The sequence below is a fragment of the Heptranchias perlo genome, chromosome 9 (genome assembly GCF_035084215.1).
Source record: "Heptranchias perlo isolate sHepPer1 chromosome 9, sHepPer1.hap1, whole genome shotgun sequence".
Classification (NCBI taxonomy): domain Eukaryota; kingdom Metazoa; phylum Chordata; class Chondrichthyes; order Hexanchiformes; family Hexanchidae; genus Heptranchias; species Heptranchias perlo.
The window spans coordinates 27237183-27247550 of NC_090333.1; the positions used below are offsets into that span (position 1 = coordinate 27237183).

The window sequence follows — 10368 nt, forward strand, 5'->3', positions numbered from 1 at the left end:
GCCGTCTGTACGGAGATACATTTTACCACCAAGATACCAGGGCTCATGAACAAAAACCATGTCAATTTATGAGATCCTTGTATGGGTGGACCCTGCCCAACTATATCTCTTGCACATCCACCAACGTATCCTCAATACTTTCAAATATCTCAAAGAACCCAGTAATTAGGCATCAGCTAGTTTACACATGCTTAAATTGCAGCTTGTGTTGGGTCATGTTGGGGGAGGGTGATTTTATGGGCTGTTGTGGAACAGGCAATGGCCAGGGCCCTCTCATCTGTCTGATTGAAGGACAATGCAACGGAAGGACAAGTGGCAAGCAGTTCTGCAAAATGCAGAAAATTAAAACAAGTTACATATCTTAAAGTTCGGTTTATTTAAATTGTAATGATGGAGTTGGAATTCCCTCCCTCACTGGGCTTGTGGAGACTCGTGGAGTCAGGACATGACGGTTATCTCAGCCTCACACAATTTTGATTGGCTTTCAGAAATCGAACGAGAAACAAAAAAAAATGAGATACAGAAGAGTGGTTGTTAACCCTGTGAATCCAGGTTAGCACAAGCTCATCAATCGAAGATATGAGAGCGTGTGTTTTAAATCAAACCTTATTTAAACTCGAACAAATATAACAATATTTTGTATATGCATATTAAGTGCCAGGTTCTATCTTATAAAACACTGGTAGACCAATCCTTCCATTCAATCTTACACACCAGATTAAGCTTCGGTGTAAAGTGATTTCAGCTTTGCACCAATGCTAAACTTGTACTGTAAATCTGGAATCCGGACCTAGGATTTCTCCTGACTCTGGAATGAAGTGAGTGAGAGTATCATCATCTCACACCACTTCAGTTTAACACCACATGGACCTGTTTGCAAAGTGCTCAGGTTGGACCAGAGGGGACGATAAAAGACACGGTGAGAGCAGACCTAAGAGGACGATAAAAGACACGGTGAGAGCGGACCTGAGAGGACGATAAAAGGCACAGCGAGAGCGGACCTGAGAGGACGATAAAAGGCACGGTGAGAGCGGACCAGAGAGGACGATAAAAGACACGGTGAGAGCGGACCTGAGAGGACGATAAAAGACACGGTGAGAGTGGACCTGAGGGGACGATAAAAGACACGGTGAGAGCAGACCTGAGGGGACGATAAAAGGCACGGTGAGAGCAGACCTAAGAGGACGATAAAAGGCACAGCGAGAGCGGACCAGAGAGGACGATAAAAGGCACGGTGAGAGCAGACCTAAGAGGACGATAAAAGACACGGTGAGAGCGGACCTGAGGGGGCGATAAAAGACACGGTGAGAGCGGACCTGAGAGGACGATAAAAGACACGGTGAGAGCGGACCTGAGAGGACGATAAAAGACACGGTGAGAGTGGACCTGAGGGGACGATAAAAGACACGGTGAGAGCGGACCTGAGAGGACGATAAAAGACACGGTAAGAGCGGACCTGAGGGGACGATAAAAGACACGGTGAGAGCGGACCTGAGAGGACGATAAAAGACACGGTGAGAGCGGACCTGAGAGGACGATAAAAGACACGGTGAGAGCGGACCTGAGAGGACGATAAAAGGCACGGTGAGAGCGGACCTGAGAGGACGATAAAAGACACGGTGAGAGCGGACCTGAGAGGACGATAAAAGACACGGTGAGAGCGGACCTGAGGGGACGATAAAAGACACGGTGAGAGCGGACCTGAGAGGATGATAAAAGACACGGTGAGAGCAGACCTGAGAGGACGATAAAAGACACGGTGAGAGCGGACCTGAGAGGACGATAAAAGACACGGTGAGAGCGGACCTGAGAGGACGATAAAAGACACGGTGAGAGCGGACCTGAGAGGACGATAAAAGACACGGTGAGAGCGGACCTGAGAGGACGATAAAAGACACGGTGAGAGCGGACCTGAGAGGACGATAAAAGACACGGTGAGAGCGGACCTGAGAGGACGATAAAAGACACGGTGAGAGCAGACCTGAGAGGACGATAAAAGACACGGTGAGAGCGGACCTGAGAGGACGATAAAAGACACGGTGAGAGCGGACCTGAGAGGACGATAAAAGACACAGTGAGAGCAGACCTGAGAGGACGATAAAAGACACAGTGAGAGCAGACCTGAGAGGACGATAAAAGGCACGATGAGAGCAGACCTGAGAGGACGATAAAAGACACGGTGAGAGCGGACCTGAGGGGACGATAAAAGACACGGTGAGAGCGGACCTGAGAGGACGATAAAAGACACGGTGAGAGCGGACCTGAGAGGACGATAAAAGGCACGGTGAGAGCGGACCTGAGAGGACGATAAAAGACACGGTGAGAGCGGACCTGAGAGGACGATAAAAGACACGGTGAGAGCGGACCTGAGGGGACGATAAAAGACACGGGGAGAGCGGACCTGAGAGGACGATAAAAGACACGGTGAGAGCGGACCTGAGGGGACGATAAAAGACACGGTGAGAGCAGACCTGAGAGGACGATAAAGATGAGGGCGGACCTGAGAGGACGATAAAAGGCACGGGGAGAGCGGACCTGAGAGGACGATAAAGATGAGGGCGGACCTGAGAGGGCGATAAAAGGCGCAGTGAGAGCGGACCTGAGGGGACGATAAAGATGAGGGTGGACCTGAGGGGACGATAAAAGGCACGGGGAGAGCGGACCTGAGAGGACGATAAAAGGCACGGTGAGAGCGGACCTGAGAGGACGATAAAGATGAGGGCGGACCTGAGAGGACGATAAAAGACACAGTGAGAGCGGACCTGAGAGGACGATAAAGATGAGGGCGGACCTGAGAGGATGATAAAAGACACGGTGAGAGCGGACCTGAGAGGGCGATAAAAGGCACGGGGAGAGCGGACCTGAGAGGACGATAAAAGGCACGGGGAGAGCGGACCTGAGAGGACGATAAAGATGAGGGTGGACCTGAGGGGACGATAAAAGGCACGGGGAGAGCGGACCTGAGGGGACGATAAAAGGCACGGGGAGAGCGGACCTGAGAGGACGATAAAGATGAGGGCGGACCTGAGAGGGCGATAAAAGGCACGGGGAGAGCGGACCTGAGAGGACGATAAAGATGAGGGCGGACCTGAGCAGTGAAATCAAAAAAAAATCAATAAAAGACAAAAAGTGACGTCACAGAGGTGCACCGAGGGTAAGTCAATGTAAATATTCAGTTTATTGGTAAGTGTTTTTAGTGGCTGTTGTGTTTCGTGGTTAGTATCTTTAGCGGTGGTTAATGTTTTTAGTGGTTAATCTGTTGGTGTTAGTTAAAAAGCCTTAAAACTAAAATTAAAAAGAGCGGGAAACTAGTTAAAGTAGATAAGTTAATTAGTTTTTTAAAAAAATTAAATTAAACCAAGTCAATTAATTACATAAAAACTTTGATGAATTAAATATATAAAACAAGACTAGACAGAGATGGCAGGTGGTGTGTCGTAACTGCAGCATGTGGGAGTTTGTGGAGACCAGAGAGGTCTTGGGCGACCACATCTGCAGTAAGTGTCTGCAACTCGGGGATCTTCGGCTCAGAGCTGTTGAGCTGGAGTCCAAGCTGCGGACATTGCGATGCGTCAGGGAGGGGGAGAGTTACCTGGACACTTTGGTCCAGGAGGCAGTCGCACCCTTAGGTTAGGTAGTCGTTTAGATTTGGTTAGTGGTCAGGGACAGGAGGATGCGACTGTGAGTCAGGCAGGTATGGCGGACCCAGGATGCAGTGATGGAGGAGACACAGCCCTTGCCCTTGTCCAACAGGTACGAGGTACTTGCGACTTGTGGCTGAGAACAAAGACTGCAGGGAGGATGGGCAAATTGACCACGGCACCGTGGTACAGGAGGCCATTCAAGTGGGAGGAGTAAAAAGGAATGTGGTAGTGTTAGGGGAGAGTATAGTCAGGAGGATAGACACTGTTCTCTGCAGCTCTGACCACGAGTTCCGAAGGCTGTGTTGCCTGCCCAGTACCAGGATATCCCCTCATGGCTGGAGGAAAACTTGGAGCATGAGGGGGAGGATCCAGTTGTCGTAGTCTACGTAGGAAACAATGACATAGGTAGAACTAGGGACGAGGTTCTGCTGAGACAGTTTGAGGGGCTCGGGTCCAAATTAATAAGCAGAATCTCAAAAGTAATAATCTCTGGATTACTACCTGAGCCACACGCAAATTGATATCGGGTCAAACAGATCAGAGAGTTAAATGTGTGGCTCAAAGAGTGGTGTGGGAGACAGGGGTTTCGATTCATGGGGCACTGGCACCAGTACTGGGGAAAGAGGGAGCTGTTCTGTTGGGACGGGCTCCACTTAAACCGGGCTGGGACCAGTGTCGTGGCGAATCGAATAACTAGGGCGGTAGATAGGGCATTAAACTAAAAAAGGGGGGGGTGCTGGGAGGGTTCAGGTAAGGGTAAATTTATAAATCTAAAGGGAAAAGTCAAGGCCGTACAGCAGTGTAGTGATTTGGGTAAAGAGAAACAGACTGAGTCAGGAAGGGTCAGGGAGTTCAACGATAATAGTGCAGCAGTGAACAAGGTCAAAACAGTGAAGAATAATAAAAATTTAAAATTGAAGGCGCTTTATCTGAATGCACGAAGCATTCATAACAAGATAGATGAATTCATGGCACAAATAGAGATGAATGGGTTTGATCTAGTAGTCATCACTGAGGCGTGGTTGCAGGGTGATTAAGGTTGGGAACTAAATATTCCAGAGTACTTTTAGAAAAGACAGGCAAAATGGAAAAGGATTGGTGGGTATCCCTGATAATAAAGGATGACATAAAGACAGTAATGAGAAAGGATCTTGGCTCAGAAGATAGGAAGAATCAGAATGGGTGGAGATGAGAAATAACAAGGGGCAGAAAACACTGGTGGGAGTAGTTTATAGGCCCCCTAACTGTAGTTATTACTGTTGGACAGAGTATGAATCAAGAAATGAGGAGCTTGTAACAAAGGTAATGCAATAATCGAGGGGGACTTTAATTTTCATTTAGACCGGGCAAATCAAATTGGCAAAGGTAGTTTGGAAGATGAGTTCATGGAATGCATTCGAGACAGCTTCCTAGTCGTGGAACCAATCAGGGAACAGGCCATTTTAGATCTTGTCTTGTGTAATGAGACAGGGCTAATTAGCAATCTAATAGTAAGGGATACTCTGGGGTAGAGTGATCATAATATGATAGAATTTCACATTGAGTTCGAGAATGTCGTACTTAAGACCGAAACTAGAGTCTTAAACTTAAATAAAGCCAATTACATAGGGATGAGGGGTGAGTTGGCTAAGGTTGATTGGGAAATTAGATTAAATGATATGACGGTAGATTAGCAATGGTGAACATTTAAAGAAATATTTCAGAATTCTCAATGGATATATATTCCATTCTATTAGAGTTTTTTGAGGATGTAACTAGCAGGATAGATAAAGGGGAACCAATGGATGTAGTATATTTGGATTTTCCAAAGGCATTCAATAAGGTGCCACACAAAAGGTTGTTACACAAGATAAAGGCTTCTGGGGTTGGGGGTAATATATTAGCATGGATAGAGGATTGGTTAACAGAGAGAAAACAGAGAGTAGGAATAAACAGGTCATTTTCGGGTTGGCAGACTTTAACTAGTGGGGTGCCATAAGGATCAGTGCTTGGGCCTCAGCTATTTACAATCTTAATGACTTAGGTGAAGAGACCGAGTGTAATGTATCCAAGTTTGCTGACGATACAAAGCTAGGTGGGAAAGTAAACTGTGAGGAGGACACAAAGAGTCTGCAAAGGGATATCGACAGGTTAAGTGAAGGTGGCAGATGCAGTATAATGTGGGGAAATGTGAGGTTATTCACTTTGGTAGGAAGAATAGAAAAACAGAATATTTTTGAAATGGTGAGAACTATTAAATGTTGGTGGTCAGAGGGATTTGGGTGTCCTTGTACATGAATCACAGAAAGTTAACATGCAGGTACAGCAAGCAATTAGGAAGGCAAATGGTATGTTGGTCTTTATTGTAAGGGGGTTGGAGTACAAGAGTAAGGAAGTCTAGCTGCAATTGTACAGGGCTTTAGTGAGATCACACCTGGAGTACTATGTACAGTTTTGGTTTCCTTCCCTAAGGAAGGATATACTTGCCTTAGAGGCGTTGCAATGAAGACTGATTCCTGGGATGAGAGGGTTGTTCTATGAGGAGAGATTGAGTAGAATGGGCATATACTCTCTGCAGTTTAGAAGAATGAGAGGTGACCTCATTGAAACGTAAATGATTCTGAGAGGGCTTGATAGAGTAGATGCTGAAAGGCTGTTTCCCCTGGCTGTAGAATCTAGAACTAGGGGGTATAGTCTGAGGATAAGGGGTCAGTCATCTAGGACTGAGATGGGGAGAAATTTCTTCATTTGGAGGGTTGTGAATCTTTGGAATTCTCTACCCCTGGGGGCTGTGGATGCAGATTCATTGAATATATTCAAGGCTGAGATCGATAAATTTTTGGATTCGAAGGGAAAAAAGTGGAGTTGAGATCAAAGATCAGCCATGATCTTATTGAATGCCCTAACTATAATCTTTCAAAGTTCTCTAGATTCAGGAACTGTCCCTCTAGATTGGAAAATTGTACTTGTCACTCTGCTTTTTAAGAAAGGAGAGAGAGGGAAACCAGGGAATTATAGACCAGTTAGCCTAACATCTGTTGTGGGGAAAATGATGGAGTCTATAATTAAGGATAGGGTGACTGAACACCTCGAGAATTTTCAGAGAGAGCCAGCATGGATTTGTGAAAGGTAGGTCGTGCCTGACAAACCTGACTGAATTTTTTGAAGAGGTGACTAAAGTAGTGGATAGGGGAATGTCAATGGATGTTATTTATATGGACTTCCAGAAGGCATTTGATAAGGTCCCACATAAGAGACTACTAGCTAAGATAGAAGCCCACAGAATCGAGGGAAAAGTACGGACTTGGTTAGGAAGTTGGCTGAGCGTTACCCCACCAGCGAACAAATGTTATCTGTTTTTAATATAACGGGTCAGTTGCTGTCTTTTCTATGTTTCTACCTCTCTATCTCTGTTTTTTTTTGTTTGTTATTTTTTTTGGTGATTTGTATATTCTGAGACCTGGCAGGTAACACCTGTCTGTCTGCACACTGATTGCCTTGGCAACGGGCAGTTGAAAAAACTGTCTGTAATCACCAAGCATTGTTCTGTGAATTATAAATGCGATTTCATTTCGAGGATTTCATTTTCACATCGTTCACCTGACGAAGGAGGAAGCCTCCGAAAGCTTGTGAATTTAAAATAAAGTTGCTGGACTATAACTTGGTGTTGTAAAATTGTTTACAATTGAGCGAAAGGTGAGAGAGAGTAGGGATAATGGGTAGGTACTCACATTGGCAGAATGTGACTAATAGAGTCCCGCAGGGATCTGTCTTGGGGCCTCAATTATTCACAATATTTATTAACGACTTAGATTAAGGCATAGACAGTCTCATATCTAAGTTTACCGATGACACAAAGATTGGTGGCATTGTAAGCAGTGTAGATAAAAACATAAAATTACAAAGCTATATTGATAGATTAGGTGAATGGGCAAAACTGTGGCAAATGGAATTCAATGTAGACAAATGTGAGGTCATCCACTTTGGATCAAAAAAGGATAGAACAGGGTACTTTCTAAATGGTAAAAAGTTAAAAACAGTGGATGTCCAAAGGGACTTAGGGGTTCAGGTACATAGATCATTGAAGTGTCATGCACAGGTGCAGAAAATAATCAATAAGGCAAATGGAATGCTGGCCTTTATATCTAGAGGACTAGAGTACAAGGAGGCAGAAGTTATGCTGCAGCTGTACAAAACCCTGGTTAGACCGCACCTGGAGTACTGTGAGCAGTTCTGGGCACTGCATCTTCGTAAGGACATATTGGCCTTGGAGGGAGTGCAGCGTGGGTTTACTAGAATGATACCCGGACTTCAAGGGTTAAGTTACGAGGAGAAATTACACAAATTGGGGTTGTATTCTCTCGAGTTTTGAAGGTTATGGGGTGATCTGATCGAAGTTTATAAGATATTAAGGGGAACAGATAGGGTGGAGAGAGAGAAACTATTTCCGCTGGTTGGGGATTCTAGGAGAAGGGGGCACAGTCTAAAAATTAGAGCCAGACCTTTCAGGAGTGAGATTAGAAAACATTTCTACACACAAAGGGTGGTAGAAGTTTGGAACTCTCTTCCGCAAACGGCAATTGATGCTAGCTCAATTGCTAAATTTAAATGTGAGATAGATAGCTTTTTGGCAACCAAAGGTATTAAGGGATTTGGGCCAAAGGCAGGTATATGGAGTTAGATCACAGATCAGCCATGATCTTATCAAATGGCGGAGCAGGCTCGAGGGGCCTATTCCTGCTCCTAATGTTCTTATGACCCCTCCCCCAACACCTTGTAAATCCAGTTTAACTTAATTTACATATTCATAGCGCAGAAATTCTCCTCTCTCCACTCTCTATACATTTACAGTTCTAATTGCTGGGAGACAGCTCTTTCAGTGCACCCACCAGCCAGTTTGCAAACAAGACAAGTGAAAATTCGAGCCAAGCAGGAGCGATTGGAACCTGGACACTAAAAGCACCAACAATTTCCACTTTACAGTTCCTAACGCAGCTTGCAGGGAAGTCACAGAAAGCAATGAGAAATGCATCCAAAACTAAGTTTTTTTTTAAAAAAAAACATAAATCAAATAGAAAAACCTAATTCCCTCCAGTTTTATATCTGTAATAACACATCAGCTGCAAGAATGGAGTCTGACTCAAAGGGGATGGACGTCCTACTGCAGAAATAGATACATTAATCCCCCCCCCCCCATATCCCGTTTCAATGCCTCCTTTCTGAGTAGGTTCTTTCCCTGGTATCTCTCTCTCTCTCTCCAGCCTGGGTCTCTCCTGACCCGTTCACCATGGTCTGTGCCCCCCCCCCCTCCCTCTCTCTCTCGGTTCCAGTAGCCGCGGCGCTCACACTGTATCAAACTGCTGCTTACCGCGGCTGTAAAAAAACAAATCCACTTACCCCATTGCTCCGGAATATGGGTTACAATAAATACAGGGCAAGAATCCACCAGTGAGTCGGGCCTACGGGGCTCACTCACCCTCCAGACTCATTAATGTAATAACTGCCATCGATCCAGTGGATCAGTAGCGGCTCTTGCCTGTATTCAGCCCATTGACACCGCTTCACTCCATCCAACTTTTGCAAAACAGTTGCATTTTCTAAGAAACGTGTTTTGGAATAAATCAACGGGTTGTGACAGTCCAAAACTTCTGCGGGCACGAATCCTTTCTTTAACTCCGGAATCCCCAGCAAAGTTGGCTACACCTTACCTTCAGCCTTCAGCTTGATAAATATTTTTGTGAGGTTGGAAATTCTGTTACAATTTCACAAGTGAACAAGCGGCGCTTCCTACTCATTGCTGCCGCTCAGTTCTGTCGGCTATGAAGGAAGTGAGTGATAAGAATCATAGAATGATACGGCACAGAAGGAGGCCTTTCGGCCCATCGTGCTCAAACCAACTCTTTGAAAGAACTATGGGATTAGTCCCACTCCTCCGCTCTTTCCTTATTGCCCTGCAGATTTTTCCTTCTTATGGAATTCCCTTTTGAAAGTTACTATTGAATCTGCTTCCACTACCCTTTCATGATGTGGAGATGCCGGTGATGGACTGGGGTTGACAATTGTAAACAATTTTACAACACCAAGTTATAGTCCAGCAATTTTATTTTAAATTCACAAGCTTTCGGAGATTTTCTCCTTCCTCAGGCAAATGTTTCAAGATCCTTTCAGGCAGTGCATTCCAGATCATAACAACATCCTGCATTAAAAAAATTCTCCTCATTTCCCCTCTGGTTAATTTCCCAATTATCTTAAATCTGTATCCTCTGGTTACCAAACCTCCCTCCACTGGAAACTGATATTCCTTATTTACTCTGTCAAAGCACCTCATCATTTTGAACACCTCTATTAAATCTCCAAGGCGAACAATCCCAGCTTCTCCAGTCTCTACACATAATTCACGATATCGTGTGTATGTTATACTTTCAACAGTAAGTAAATGCATTTTTAAAAACATATATATATAAAGAAAGAAAGACTTGTATTTATATAGCGCCTTTCACGACCTCAGGACATTCCAAAACGCTTTACAGCCAATGTAGAATTTTTGAATGTAGTCACTGTTGTCATATAGGAAACATATTCACATTTACAGGGCTGTTCTGTGCAGTCCTGTATTTTTCCATTCCAATAGAGCACACACAGGAATGACAATATGTAAGACAGAGGTAAGCGCATCTACTTCCTATGATTGGTGTCAATGGGAGGGATCTGTCTTACGAGATGATTTTTTTTCTGTATATTTGTT

At 44.8% G+C, this 10368-nt stretch overlaps 1 protein-coding gene across 2 annotated transcripts in view; it reads right to left on the bottom strand.

The window, feature by feature from the left end:
- zgc:114041 (uncharacterized protein LOC574425 homolog) overlaps positions 1-9431 on the bottom strand; it is a 67255-nt gene extending 57824 nt beyond the window's left edge. For both annotated transcript variants that reach the window (XM_067990065.1, XM_067990064.1), the window contains exon 1: positions 9332-9431. The gene's annotated coding sequence lies outside the window, so the exon portion shown is untranslated. The remainder of the gene's footprint in view (positions 1-9331) is intronic.
- Positions 9432-10368: the final 937 nt, after the last annotated feature.